This window comes from Nothobranchius furzeri, chromosome 11 (genome assembly GCF_043380555.1).
Source record: "Nothobranchius furzeri strain GRZ-AD chromosome 11, NfurGRZ-RIMD1, whole genome shotgun sequence".
Lineage (NCBI taxonomy): Eukaryota > Metazoa > Chordata > Actinopteri > Cyprinodontiformes > Nothobranchiidae > Nothobranchius > Nothobranchius furzeri.
Window position 1 is genome coordinate 61,681,069 of NC_091751.1, and position 16,639 is coordinate 61,697,707.

The window sequence follows — 16,639 nt, forward strand, 5'->3', positions numbered from 1 at the left end:
GGTTACTGAAGAAATAACTGTAAATGTTCAAACACAACACCTGGTTTAATTTGATAAACTTGTTTTATCAGATGAATAAAATTTGCAATATATTATAATTATATGGTTTAAATGACAACACTGAAGATCAGTAAAATGTAATATGTACATTTTATAATGACAAATGAAGGTAGAAGAAACACATTTCTAAATCATTCCTTTGTGCAATAAAGCATTAGTAAACTTCTTATAAATATTGTACTTATGTTAGAGCATCCATCCATCCATCCATCCATCCATCCATCCATCCATCCATCCATCCATCCATCCATCCATCCATCCATCCATCCATCCATCCATCCATCCATCCACTCACTCACTCACTCACTCACTCACTCACTCACTCACTCACTCACTCACTCACTCACTCACTCACTCACTCACTCACTCACTCACTCACTCACTCACTCACTCACTCACTCACTCACTCACTCACTCACTTATCCAGAGTTGGGTCACAGGGGTAGTCGTGAGTCCCAGACTTCCCTCTTCCCAGTCACTTGGTCCAGCTCCTCCAGGGGGATCCCAAGGTGTTCCCTGGCCAGCGGAGAAACATAGTCCCTCCATCATGTCCTGGGTCTACCTTTAGGTCTCCTCCCAGTTGGACGTGCCCGGAAAACCTCACCAGGGAGGCGTCCAGGAGGACTCCTGACCAGATGCCCGAGCCACCTCAACTGGTCCCTCTTGATGTGTTTGAGCAGTCCCACACAAATACAGAGAGGAATTAGCCCTTTTTTGTTACATTAAATAAATAGTTTTTTCTACACTTTATCAATTTCTTTGATAGGTTTTGCTCATAATTAATTAATTTTGTGGCTTTTTTTACATAGCAAACTGTGATTACAGCATCCATTCGTACACACACACACACACACACACACACACACACACACACACACACACACACACACACACACACACACACACACACACACACACACACACACACACACACACACACACACACACACACACACACACACACCAAAGAGAAAGAAAATGTTTAAAATGTGGGTCATAAAGTGTAACAATCAGCCCAAATGAATAAGTCATAAACAATGCAAAAGTAAATACACAAGAATCAGGAGCGACTCACAGTTGCCAGATTTGATGTTTCTTTCATAATATAAACGGTAAGTGACCTGTATTTGTATATCATAGGCCTCTAGAACCCCCCCAAGGTGCTTCACACGGGTGAATGGGTCATAAGTGAATGGGTCATTCACCCATTCACTCACCCATTCACACGCTGATGGTGATGAGCTTCCCTGGTGCGCACTGACAGAAGCAAGGCTGCCGAGCACTGTCGCCATCAGTTCCTCCGACCACCACGGGCAGGCAAGGTGGAAGTCTCTTGCCCAAGGATGCAACAGCAGCATTCTCTATTGGGAGCTGGAATTGATCCTAAAACCCTCTGGACAACCCGCTCTACCTCTTGAGCTACTGCTGCCCACATAGTATGGCCCATTGTTGCCAGCAAAGACATTAAAGATGGATGGATGGATGGATGCCCACATAGTATGGCCCATTGTTGCCAGCATAAACAATAAAGATGGATGGATGGATGCCCTCATAGTATGGCCCATTGTTGCCAGCATAGACATTAAAGATGGATGGAAGGATGCCGACATAGTATGGCCCATCAGAATCAGAATCAGAATAAGCTTTATTGCCAGTGCTCCAGCGACCCAGAGCATAGGAACTTGAGTCCGCAAACACAACCTGACCAAGATTAAACAAACACACGTAGACAAAACAGGTACAGGCAGTCCGCGAGAGCAGCCAGAACGGCTGCTGGATGGATGCCCACATACTATGGCCCATTGTTGCCAGCATAGACATTAAAGATGGATGGATGAATGGATGCCCACATAGTATGGTCCATTGTAGCCAGCATAGACATTAAAGATGGATGGATGGATGCCCACATACTATGACCCATTGTTGCCAGCATAGACATTAAAGATGGATGGATGGATGCCCACATAGTATGGCCCATTGTTGCCAGCATAGACATTAAAGATGGATGGATGGATGGATGGATGCCCACATAGTATGGCCCATTGTTGCCAGCATAGACATTAAAGATGGATGGATGGATGCCCACATACTATGGCCCATTGTTGCCAGCATAGACATTAAAGATGGATGGATGGATGCCCACATAGTATGGCCCATTGTTGCCAGCATAAACATTAAAGATGGATGGATGGATGCCCACATAGTATGGCCCATCAGAATCAGAATCAGAATAAGCTTTATTGCCAGCGCTCCAGCGACCCAGAGCATAGGAACTTGACTCTGCAAACACAACCTGACCAAGGTTAAACACACACACATGTAGACAAAACAGGTACAGGCAGTCCGCGAGAGCAGCCAGAACGGCTGCTGGATGGATGCCCACATACTATGGCCCATTGTTGCCAGCATAGACATTAAAGATGGATGGATGAATGGATGCCCACATAGTATGGTCCATTGTAGCCAGCATAGACATTAAAGATGGATGGATGGATGCCCACATACTATGACCCATTGTTGCCAGCATAGACATTAAAGATGGATGGATGGATGCCCACATAGTATGGCCCATTGTTGCCAGCATAGACATTAAAGATGGATGGATGGATGGATGGATGCCCACATAGTATGGCCCATTGTTGCCAGCATAGACATTAAAGATGGATGGATGGATGCCCACATACTATGGCCCATTGTTGCCAGCATAGACATTAAAGATGGATGGATGGATGCCCACATAGTATGGCCCATTGTTGCCAGCATAAACATTAAAGATGGATGGATGGATGCCCACATAGTATGGCCCATCAGAATCAGAATCAGAATAAGCTTTATTGCCAGCGCTCCAGCGACCCAGAGCATAGGAACTTGACTCTGCAAACACAACCTGACCAAGGTTAAACACACACACATGTAGACAAAACAGGTACAGGCAGTCCGCGAGAGCAGCCAGAACGGCTGCCGGATGGATGCCCACATAGTATGGCCCATTGTTGCCAGCATAGACATTAAAGATGGATGGATGCCCACATAGTATGGCCCATTGTTGCCAGCAAAGACATTAAAGATGGATGGATGGATGGATGCCCACATAGTATGGCCCATTGTTGCCAGCATAGACATTAAAGATGGATGGATGGATGCCCACATAGTATGGTCCATTGTTGCCAGCAAAGACATTAAAGATGGATGGATGCCCACATACTATGGACCATTGTTGCCAGCATAGACATTAAAGATGGATGGATGGATGGATGGATGCCCACATACTATGGCCCATTGTTGCCAGCATAGACATTAAAGATGGATGGATGGATGCCCACATAGTATGGCCCACCAGAATCCGAATCAGAATAAGCTTTATTGCCAGCGCTCCAGCGACCCACAGCATAGGAACTTGACTCCGCAAAAACAACCTGACCAAGGTTAAACACACACACGTAGACAAAACAGGTACAGGCAGTCCGCGAGAGCAGCCAGAACGGCTGCTGCATGGATGCCCACATACTATGGCCCATTGTTGCCAGCATAGACATTAAAGATGGATGGATGGATGCCCACATAGTATGGCCCATTGTTGCCAGCATAGACATTAAAGATGGATGGATGGATGCCCACATAGTATGGCCCATCAGAATCAGAATCAGAATAAGCTTTATTGCCAGCGCTCCAGCGACCCAGAGCATAGGAACTTGAGTCCGCAAACACAACCTGACCAAGGTTAAACACACACGTAGACAAAACAGGGACAGGCAGTCCGCGAGAGAAGCCAGAACGGCTGCTGGATGGATGCCCACATACTATGGCCCATTGTTGCCAGCATAGACATTAAAGATGGATGGATGAATGGATGCCCACATCGTATGAACCATTGTTGCCAGCATAGACATTAAAGATGGATGGATGGATGGATGCCCACATAGTATGGCCCATTGTTGCCAGCATAGACATTAAAGATGGATGGATGGATGCCCACATACTATGGCCCATTGTTGCCAGCATAGACATTAAAGATGGATGGATGGATGCCCACATAGTATGGCCCATTGTTGCCAGCATAAACATTAAAGATGGATGGATGCCCACATAGTATGGCCCATCAGAATCAGAATCAGAATAAGCTTTAATGCCAGCGCTCCAGCGACCCAGAGCATAGGAACTTGACTCTGCAAACACAATCTGACCAAGGTTAAACACACACACATGTAGACAAAACTGGTACAGGCAGTCCGCGAGAGCAGCCAGAACGGCTGCTGGATGGATGCCCACATACTATGGCCCATTGTTGCCAGCATAGACATTAAAGATGGATGGATGGATGCCCACATAGTATGGCCCATTGTTGCCAGCAAAGACATTAAAGATGGATGGATGGATGGATGCCAACATAGTATGGCCCATTGTTGCCAGCATAGACATTAAAGATGGATGGATGCCCACATAGTATGGCCCATTGTTGCCAGCAAAGACATTAAAGATGGATGGATGGATGCCCACATAGTATGGCCCATTGTTGCCAGCATAGACATTAAAGATGGATGGATGGATGGATGCCCACATACTATGGCCCATTGTTGTCAGCATAGACATTAAAGATGGATGGATGGATGCCCACATAGTATGGCCCACCAGAATCCGAATCAGAATAAGCTTTATTGCCAGCGCTCCAGCGACCCAGAGCATAGGAACTTGAGTCCGCAAACACAACATGACCAAGGTTAAACACACACACGTAGACAAAACAGGTACAGGCAGTCCGCGAGAGCAGCCAGAACGGCTGCTGCATGGATGCCCACATACTATGGCCCATTGTTGCCAGCATAGACATTAAAGATGGATGGATGGATGGATGCCCACATAGTATGGCCCATTGTTGCCAGCAAAGACATTAAAGATGGATGGATGGATGCCCACATAGTATGGTCCATTGTTGCCAGCATAGACATTAAAGATGGATGGAAGAATGGATGCCCACATAGTATGGTCCATTGTTGCCAGCATAGACATTAAAGATGGATGGATGGATGCCCACATAGTATGGCCCATTGTTGCCAGCAAAGACATTAAAGATGGATGGATGGATGGATGCCCACATACTATGGCCCATTGTTGCCAGCAAAGACATTAAAGATGGATGGATGGATGGATGGATGGATGCTCACATAGTATGGTCCATTGTTGCCAGCAAAGACATTAAAGATGGATGGATGGATGCCCACATAGTATGGCCCATTGTTGCCAGCATAGACATTAAAGATGGATGGATGGATGGATGGATGCCCACATACTATGGCCCATCATAATCAGAATAAGCTTTAATGCAGCGCTCCAGCGACCCAGAGCATAGGAACTTGACTCCGCAAACACAACCTGACCAAGGTTAAACACACACACATGTAGACAAAACTGGTACAGGCAGTCTGCGAGAGCAGCCAGAACTGCTGCTGGATGGATGCCCACATATTATGGCCCATTGTTGCCAGCATAGACATTAAAGATGGATGGTTGGATGGATGCCCACATACAGGGGCGGAGCTTGATATGTGCAACATGTGCGGCCGAACATGGCGGCAGTCTGCAGGGGGCGGCATTTAATTTCCTTTTTTTTTTTTCCCCCAAAAAAATTTTTTTTAGCATCAACCAATACATAAACAAAACATAGAAATCGCATGTTCTTAATAATAATAGTGATGATAATAATAATATTTCTGTAATAAAAGCACAACAAAGTCATTGTTTGAGTTTATATTGTGATTTTATTGCGCCCCCTTGTGTCCGCCGCGCCTCTGTGAATGCAGGGTGGGATAGTGGGCTCTATAGCGCCCTTCATCAGGCAGGTGCGGAGGGATCTCGGAGAATGATGGTGGAGGGGTACAGGTACCGTTTGACATATCACCACTCACAAACATAATGGAGAAGAAACGGTCGAAGCCGTCTGGTCCCCAATTTAGAAAAAAAAAGAAAAGAAGAGGAGGAGAAATGAGGAAAAGATGCAGGTATGAGTGTATTTATTATTTAGTTGGTATTTTTCCCGCCTGTCCCCCAACTTATTGATTAACTAACTTCTAATCTGTACGTTTTGCATGGTGCTATGATGATCCTTTCAAATGTCTTTTGCTAGCTTCTTACGTTGCATGTATTTAGAACTACTTCCAACCGCTAGCTTTTTCTTTGTCAAATGAGCTTTTATGAAAAGCTAAGAGTGGAACACCGAAAGGCTGATAACCAAACGCTATCAAATAAAAACGAGTCTTCGAGAATTTTGCTGAAATACATTGATATTAGTATTGATCATTCACCACGGCAGGTTGTCCTGCTTTCTTGCGCCATTCGCCGTTCTTTTTGGAATCGGGAAATGAGCTTTATTTACCCCATGAAAAATGAAGCGGCAGCGGGCCGCTGGAGGTGCCCTGCTAGTAAGATCCCGTTTAAACTGTAAACTGCCATAAAATAAAAACTATAATAGCTAGAGTGGTCTTTTTTTAGCTGAAAGTTGAGACTCTCGCCTTTCAGCACATCTGTACTGTACAAGTCGATGATGTCATCATGTTGCCTTAAGTGTGCTGCACACTGCGGCTATGTTAAAAACTCACAGTGACCAAGAAGCAGCGCGGGAGAGTTAAAGAATTTAACCAGTTAAAATGGATTCATGGATATTTAATCAATAGTTGTGGCTCCTCTTGTCATCTAGTTTTTTGTCTGCTGGAGACATTTGCTGAATAAGGTGTAGCGTTATGGATTTATGCTCTTTTATGAAAGAGGAACCATGCTACGTATTAATTCGGAATATTAATTTTAATAAATCAATAACCAAATTTATATTGTTCAGAAGACTCAAAGGTTGTTTTCATCCATAAACTGCCAATAATATCTGAGTGTCTGTGTTTCAGTTCAATGAGGAAACCAGTTTGACGTTTAAAAGTTTTAATTCTTCAAATTAAACTAATGATTTTGAAATCGACAAACATGAAATACAATCAACATTAGTAACTTTGTGGGACAATCTTTTAACAGTTTATATGCTGTTCTTGCTCAAATAGACCTTCTGTTGAATTTATGAAGATTGAGAATGTTGTGACATGAATGCGTGTGTGAGTCTGATTTTGCTTCAGGAAGAACAGGTGTCTGAGTGAAGTGATGGTTTGGATAAACTTAGGTCTTATCAGAGAACCGCATCAAACGCTAAAACCGTGCTCTGTCTCACCGAACTCTTGTGGACCCTCTTTCGGATCCGGGCCGTGGAGGATGTTGTGGTTCATCCAGATGACACCGGCGGCTGACAGGAGACGTAGGTGTCGAACGGAACCGGTCCAGAGTTGCCCTCGGTACACGTGGATGGTAGAGCGTTTTATCGATGCGCTTTCTTAAGTTAATTCACTCAGAAATCAAAAGACTCGGTAATGAGTCTTCGTTAGAAGTCGCGATTCAGCTATTCTGCCTGGCTTGGCAGAAACAGCGTGAAAGGGGGGAAGAACGAGCCAACAGGCTCTGCCCCCCCTTTGGTTTTCAGGTCTGTTCTCTCTCGTTGTCCAACACGAACTGAATCAAAAGACTGAAACTTACCAAAAACCTTTCTCTTCTCAAAGCAAACGTGCGTCATCAAATGTGTCTGGAGTTTACTGTGAGCAGGTGTGTGTGGGTGTGTGTGAATGTTTGTGCTTGTGTGTGTGAAGGTCAGTAAGAAACATTCTTAACATTATTTAAGAATGGATTCATTAAACCATTATAATTACCCCAAAGCATAAGAACCATTCATTTGATTAAACACATTTATAATGAACAAAATGATAATGGTTATTTTAACATTAAAATCACGAAAAAGAAGTTTAAACTTTATGTTTTGACTTGGTCTGGGTACAACTCATGTAAACACATCTTCTGGTAGACTGCAGGTGGCAGATGTTATGGTTTCCTCCCAGACTCGCTGGCGTTCAGGTCTTAATCTGTGGGTGAAAGTTCTCAGCGACCCAGCTATGACCCAGCTGAGTCCAACACCACCATTGTGACAGAAAACCCATATTTCCTCACGTTACAAAGGAAATAAAAACTTAAAATGACAAAAAAATTAGGGAAAAACACTTGCCAGCAAAAACATTAAAGATGGATGGAAGGATGGATGGATGCCCACATAGTATGGTCCATTGTTGCCAGCATAGACATTAAAGATGGATGGATGGATGCCCACATAGTATGGCCCATTGTTGCCAGCATAGACATTAAAGATGGATGGATGTATGGATGCCCACATAGTATGGCCCATTGTTGCCAGCATAAACATTAAAGATGGATGGATGGATGCGCACATACTATGGCCCATCAGAATCAGAATAAGCTTTAATGCCAGCGCTCCAGCGACCCAGAGCATAGGAACTTGACTCCGCAAACACAACCTGACCAAGGTTAAACACACACACATGTAGACAAAACTGGTACAGGCAGTCCGCGAGAGCAGCCAGAACGGCTGCTGGATGGATGCCCACATACTATGGCCCATTGTTGCCAACATAGACATTAAAGATGGATGGATGGATGGATGGATGGATGGATGGATGGATGCCCACATAGTATGGCCCATTGTTGCCAGCAAAGACATTAAAGATGGATGGATGGATGGATGGATGGATGGATGGATGCCCACATAGTATGGTCCATTGTTGCCAGCATAGACATTAAAGGTGGATGGATGGATGGATGCCCACATACTATGGCCCATTGTTGCCAGCAAAGACATTAAAGATGGATGGATGGAATGATGCCCACATAGTCTGGCCCATTGTTGCCAGCATAGACATTAAAGATGGATGGATGGATGCCCACATACTATGGCCCATTGTTGCCAGCATAGACATTAAAGATGGATGGATGGATGCCCACATAGTATGGCCCATTGTTGCCAGCATAAACATTAAAGATGGATGGATGGATGCCCACATAGTATGGCCCATCAGAATCAGAATCAGAATAAGCTTTAATGCCAGCGCTCCAGCGACCCAGAGAATAGGAACTTGACTCTGCAAACACAATCTGACCAAGGTTAAACACACACACACATGTAGACAAAACTGGTACAGGCAGTCCGCGAGAGCAGCCAGAACGGCTGCTGGATGGATGCCCACATACTATGGCCCATTGTTGCCAGCATAGACATTAAAGATGGATGGATGGATGCCCACATAGTATGGCCCATTGTTGCCAGCAAAGACATTAAAGATGGATGGATGGATGGATGCCAACATAGTATGGCCCATTGTTGCCAGCATAGACATTAAAGATGGATGGATGCCCACATAGTATGGCCCATTGTTGCCAGCATAGACATTAAAGATGGATGGATGGATGCCCACATACTATGGCCCATTGTTGCCAGCATAGACATTAAAGATGGATGGATGGATGGATGCCCACATACTATGGCCCATTGTTGCCAGCATAGACATTAAAGATGGATGGATGGATGGCCACATAGTATGGCCCACCAGAATCCGAATCAGAATAAGCTTTATTGCCAGCGCTCCAGCGACCCAGAGCATAGGAACTTGAGTCTGCAAACACAACCTGACCAAGGTTAAACACACACACGTAGACAAAACAGGTACAGGCAGTCCGCGAGAGCAGCCAGAATGGCTGCTGCATGGATGCCCACATACTATGGTCCATTGTTGCCAGCATAGACATTAAAGATGGATGGATGGATGGATGCCCACATAGTATGGCCCATTGTTGCCAGCATAGACATTAAAGATGGATGGATGGATGGATGCCCACATAGTATGGCCCATTGTTGCCAGCAAACACATTAAAGATGGATGGATGGATGGATGGATGGATGCCCACATAGTATGGTCCATTGTTGCCAGCATAGACATTAAAGATGGATGGAAGAATGGATGCCCACATAGTATGGTCCATTGTTGCCAGCATAGACATTAAAGATGGATGGATGGATGCCCACATAGTATGGCCCATTGTTGCCAGCAAAGACATTAAAGATGGATGGATGGATGGATGGATGGATGCCCACATAGTATGGCCCATTGTTGCCAGCACGACATTAAAGATGGATGGATGGATGGATGGATGCCCACATAGTATGGCCCATTGTTGCCAGCAAAGACATTAAAGATGGATGGATGGATGCCCACATAGTATGGCCCATTGTTGCCAGCAAAGACATTAAAGATGGATGGATGGATGGATGGATGGATGGATGGATGCCCACATAGTATGGTCCATTGTTGCCAGCATAGACATTAAAGAGTGATGGATGGATGCCCACATAGTATGGCCCATTGTTGGCAGCAAAGACATTAAAGATGGATGGATGGATGCCCACATAGTATGGCCCATTGTTGCCAGCATAGACATTAAAGATGGATGGATGGATGGATGCCCACATACTATGGCCCATCAGAATCAGAATCAGAATAAGCTTTAATGCCAGCGCTCCAGCGACCCAGAGCATAGGAACTTGACTCCGCAAACACAACCTGACCAAGGTTAAACACACACACATGTAGACAAAACTGGTACAGGCAGTCTGCGAGAGCAGCCAGAACTGCTGCTGGATGGATGCCCACATATTATGGCCCATTGTTGCCAGCATAGACATTAAAGATGGATGGTTGGATGGATGCCCACATACAGGGGCGGAGCTTGATATGTGCAACATGTGCGGCCGAACAGGGCGGCAGTCTGCAGGGGGCGGCATTTAATTTCCTTTTTTTTTTTTCCCCAAAAAAATTTTTTTTAGCATCAACCAATACATAAACAAAACATAGAAATCGCATGTTCTTAATAATAATAGTGATGATAATAATAAGATTTCTGTAATAAAAGCACAACAAAGTCATTGTTTGAGTTTATATTGTGATTTTATTACGCCCCCTTGTGTCCGCCGCGCCTCTGTGGATGCAGGGTGGGATAGTGGGCTCTATAGCGCCCTTCATCAGGCGGGTGCGGAGGGATCTCGGAGAATGATGGTGGAGGGGTACAGGTACCGTTTGACATATCACCACTCACAAACATAATGGAGAAGAAACGGTCGAAGCCATCTGGTCCCCAATTTAGAAAAAAAAAGAAAAGAAGAGGAGGAGAAATGAGGAAAAGATGCAGGTATGAGTGTATTTATTATTTAGTTGGTATTTTTCCCGCCTGTCCCCCAACTTATTGATTAACTAACTTCTAATCTGTACGTTTTGCATGGTGCTATGATGATCCTTTCAAATGTCTTTTGCTAGCTTCTTACGTTGCATGTATTTAGAACTACTTCCAACCGCTAGCTTTTTCTTTGTCAAATGAGCTTTTATGAAAAGCTAAGAGTGGAAAACCGAAAGGCTGATAACCAAACGCTATCAAATAAAAACGAGTCTTCGAGAATTTTGCTGAAATACATTGATATTAGTATTGATCATTCACCACGGCAGGTTGTCCTGCTTTCTTGCGCCATTCGCCGTTCTTTTTGGAATCGGGAAATGAGCTTTATTTACCCCATGAAAAATGAAGCGGCAGCGGGCCGCTGGAGGTGCCCTGCTAGTAAGATCCCGTTTAAACTGTAAACTGCCATAAAATAAAAACTATAATAGCTAGAGTGGTCTTTTTTTAGCTGAAAGTTGAGACTCTCGCCTTTCAGCACATCTGTACTGTACAAGTCGATGATGTCATCATGTTGCCTTAAGTGTGCTGCACACTGCGGCTATGTTAAAAACTCACAGTGACCAAGAAGCAGCGCGGGAGAGTTAAAGAATTTAACCAGTTAAAATGGATTCATGGATATTTAATCAATAGTTGTGGCTCCTCTTGTCATCTAGTTTTTTGTCTGCTGGAGACATTTGCTGAATAAGGAAATAAAAACTTAAAATGACAAAAAAATTAGGGAAAAACACTTGCCAGCAAAAACATTAAAGATGGATGGAAGGATGGATGGATGCCCACATAGTATGGTCCATTGTTGCCAGCATAGACATTAAAGATGGATGGATGGATGCCCACAAAGTATGGCCCATTGTTGCCAGCATAGACATTAAAGATGGATGGATGGATGCCCACATAGTATGGCCCATTGTTGCCAGCATAGACATTAAAGATGGATGGATGTATGGATGCCCACATAGTATGGCCCATTGTTGCCAGCATAAACATTAAAGATGGATGGATGGATGCCCACATACTATGGCCCATCAGAATCAGAATCAGAATAAGCTTTAATGCCAGCGCTCCAGCGACCCAGAGCATAGGAACTTGACTCTGCAAACACAACTTGACCAAGGTTAAACACACACACATGTAGACAAAACTGGTACAGGCAGTCCGCGAGAGCAGCCAGAACGGCTGCTGGATGGATGCCCACATACTATGGCCCATTGTTGCCAACATAGACATTAAAGATGGATGGATGGATGGATGGATGCCCACATAGTATGGCCCATTGTTGCCAGCAAAGACATTAAAGATGGATGGATGGATGGATGGATGGATGCCCACATAGTATGGTCCATTGTTGCCAGCATAGACATTAAAGGTGGATGGATGGATGGATGCCCACATACTATGGCCCATTGTTGCCAGCAAAGACATTAAAGATGGATGGATGGATGGATGCCCACATAGTCTGGCCCATTGTTGCCAGCATAGACATTAAAGTTGGATGGATGCCCACATAGTATGGCCCATTGTTGCCAGCAAAGACATTAAAGATGGATGGATGGATGGATGCCCACATAGTCTGGCCCATTGTTGCCAGCATAGACATTAAAGATGGATGGATGCCCACATAGTATGGCCCATTGTTGCCAGCAAAGACATTAAAGATGGATGGATGCCCACATAATATGGCCCATTGTTGCCAGCATAGACATTAAAGATGGATGGATGCCCACATAGTATGGCCCATTGTTGCCAGCATAGACATTAAAAATGGATGGATGCCCACATAGTATGGCCCATTGTTGCCAGCAAAGACATTAAAGATGGATGGATGGATGGATGGATGGATGCCCACATAGTATGGCCCATTGTTGCCAGCATAGACATTAAAGATGGATGGATGCCCACATAGTATGGCCCATTGTTGCCAGCAAAGACATTAAAGATGGATGGATGGATGGATGCCCACATAGTATGGCCCATTGTTGCCAGCATAGACATTAAAGATGGATGGATGCCCACATAGTATGGCCCATTGTTGCCAGCAAAGACATTAAAGATGGATGGATGGATGGATGGATGCCCACATAGTATGGCCCATTGTTGCCAGCATAGACATTAAAGATGGATGGATGCCCACATAGTATGGCCCATTGTTGCCAGCAAAGACATTAAAGATGGATGGATGGATGGATGCCCACATAGTATGGCCCATTGTTGCCAGCAAAAACATTAAAGATGGATGGAAGGATGGATGGATGCCCACATAGTATGGTCCATTGTTGCCAGCATAGACATTAAAGATGGATGGATGGATGCCCACAAAGTATGGCCCATTGTTGCCAGCATAGACATTAAAGATGGATGGATGGATGCCCACATAGTATGGCCCATTGTTGCCAGCATAGACATTAAAGATGGATGGATGTATGGATGCCCACATAGTATGGCCCATTGTTGCCAGCATAAACATTAAAGATGGATGGATGGATGCCCACATACTATGGCCCATCAGAATCAGAATCAGAATAAGCTTTAATGCCAGCGCTCCAGCGACCCAGAGCATAGGAACTTGACTCTGCAAACACAACCTGACCAAGGTTAAACACACACACATGTAGACAAAACTGGTACAGGCAGTCCGCGAGAGCAGCCAGAACGGCTGCTGGATGGATGCCCACATACTATGGCCCATTGTTTCCAACATAGACATTAAAGATGGATGGATGGATGGATGGATGCCCACATAGTATGGCCCATTGTTGCCAGCAAAGACATTAAAGATGGATGGATGGATGGATGGATGGATGCCCACATAGTATGGTCCATTGTTGCCAGCATAGACATTAAAGGTGGATGGATGGATGGATGCCCACATACTATGGCCCATTGTTACCAGCAAAGACATTAAAGATGGATGGATGGATGGATGCCCACATAGTCTGGCCCATTGTTGCCAGCATAGACATTAAAGTTGGATGGATGCCCACATAGTATGGCCCATTGTTGCCAGCAAAGACATTAAAGATGGATGGATGGATGGATGCCCACATAGTCTGGCCCATTGTTGCCAGCATAGACATTAAAGATGGATGGATGCCCACATAGTATGGCCCATTGTTGCCAGCAAAGACATTAAAGATGGATGGATGGATGCCCACATAATATGGCCCATTGTTGCCAGCATAGACATTAAAGATGGATGGATGCCCACATAGTATGGCCCATTGTTGCCAGCAAAGACATTAAAGATGGATGGATGGATGGATGGATGGATGGATGCCCACATAGTATGGCCCATTGTTGCCAGCATAGACATTAAAGATGGATGGATGCCCACATAGTATGGCCCATTGTTGCCAGCAAAGACATTAAAGATGGATGGATGGATGGATGCCCACATAGTATGGCCCATTGTTGCCAGCATAGACATTAAAGATGGATGGATGCCCACATAGTATGGCCCATTGTTGCCAGCAAAGACATTAAAGATGGATGGATGGATGGATGCCCACATAGTATGGCACATTGTTGCCAGCATAGACATTAAAGATGGATGGATGCCCACATAGTATGGCCCATTGTTGCCAGCAAAGACATTAAAGATGGATGGATGGATGGATGCCCACATAGTATGGCCCATTGTTGCCAGCATAGACATTAAAGATGGATGGATGCCCACATAGTATGGCCCATTGTTGCCAGCAAAGACATTAAAGATGGATGGATGCCCACATAGTATGGCCCATTGTTGCCAGCAAAGACATTAAAGATGGATGGATGGATGGATGCCCACATAGTATGGCCCACTGTTGCCAGCATAGACATTAAAGATGGATGGATTCCCACATAGTATGGCCCATTGTTGCCAGCAAAGACATTAAAGATGGATGGATGGATGGATGCCCACATACTATGGCCCATTGTTGCCAGCATGGACATTAAAGATGGATGGATGGATGCCCACATAGTATGGCCCATTGTTGCCAGCATAGACATTAAAGATGGATGGATGCCCACATAGTATGGCCCATTGTTGCCAGCATAGACATTAAAGATGGATGGATGGATGGATGGATGCCCACATGGTATGGTCCATTGTTGCCAGCATAGACATTAAAGGTGGATGGATGGATGGATGCCCACATACTATGGCCCATTGTTGCCAGCATAGACATTAAAGATGGATGGATGGATGCCCACATACTATGGCCCATTGTTGCCAGCATATACATTAAAGATGGATGGATGGATGCCCACATAGTATGGCCCATTGTTGCCAGCATAGACATTAAAGATGGATGGATGGATGCCCACATAGTATGGCCCATTGTTGCCAGCATAGACATTAAAGATGGATGGATGGATGGATGGATGCCCACATAGTATGGCCCATTGTTGCCAGCATAGACATTAAAGATGGATGGATGGATGGATGCCCACATAGTATGGCCCATTGTTGCCAGCATAAACATTAAAGATGGATGGATGGATGGATGCCCACATACTATGGCCCATCAGAATCAGAATCAGAATAAGCTTTATTGCCAGCGCTCCAGCGACCCAGAGCATAGGAACTTGACTCCGCAAACACAACCTGACCAAGGTTAAACACACACACATGTAGACAAAACAGGTACAGGCAGTCCGCGAGAGCAGCCAGAACGGCTGCTGGATGGATGCCCACATACTATGGTCCATTGTTGCCAGCATAGACATTAAAGATGGATGGATGGATGGATGGATGCCCACATAGTATGGCCCATTGTTGCCAGCATAGACATTAAAGAGTAGACGTCACATCGGCCACTGCAGCAGATTGGGCAGGAACATTCCACTCAGTACACAGGCATGTAGGATCTACTGTTTTGGTTTCTATCTGTGGAAACCTGTCCAACATGGCAGCCATGTTTCTTGCTTTCCAGCAGCCAATAGCGAACCGTAGGCTTCCTATGCAGTGTCTCCACTTTATAACGTGTTGTTTTAGCTCCGTGGAAATCTGGCATGCTTGAACTTTAACATTCATCTGAGAAAATTTGAGAGAGTATGAACAAAATTTGATGAATTAATTCAGACGCAACACTGAATAACTGAGAATAAGTCCAAGAATAACATTCCAAGAATAAAACACAGATGCTAGATGGAGGTCTGGATGATCCACTGCAGCTTAATGTCCAGTTTAGTTGTAGAACCAAAGCAGAGCTGCACAGACAGCAGGTTGGAATTAGATCAGGGTTCTGTGCTGTATCGATCTTCCTGCCTGGAAGATGTACAATTACAGTTCATAGCGTGCTTGGTGCTGTATGCAGTTATTGCTGTCTCGGATCAGACCCCTGACATGTTAGCTGCAGACTTTAGGAGTGTGCGAAGAGGTGTATAGATTGTTGGAGCCAGAGATGAATCTTCCAGCTTTTCATTTTCCATACACCATGGGCCT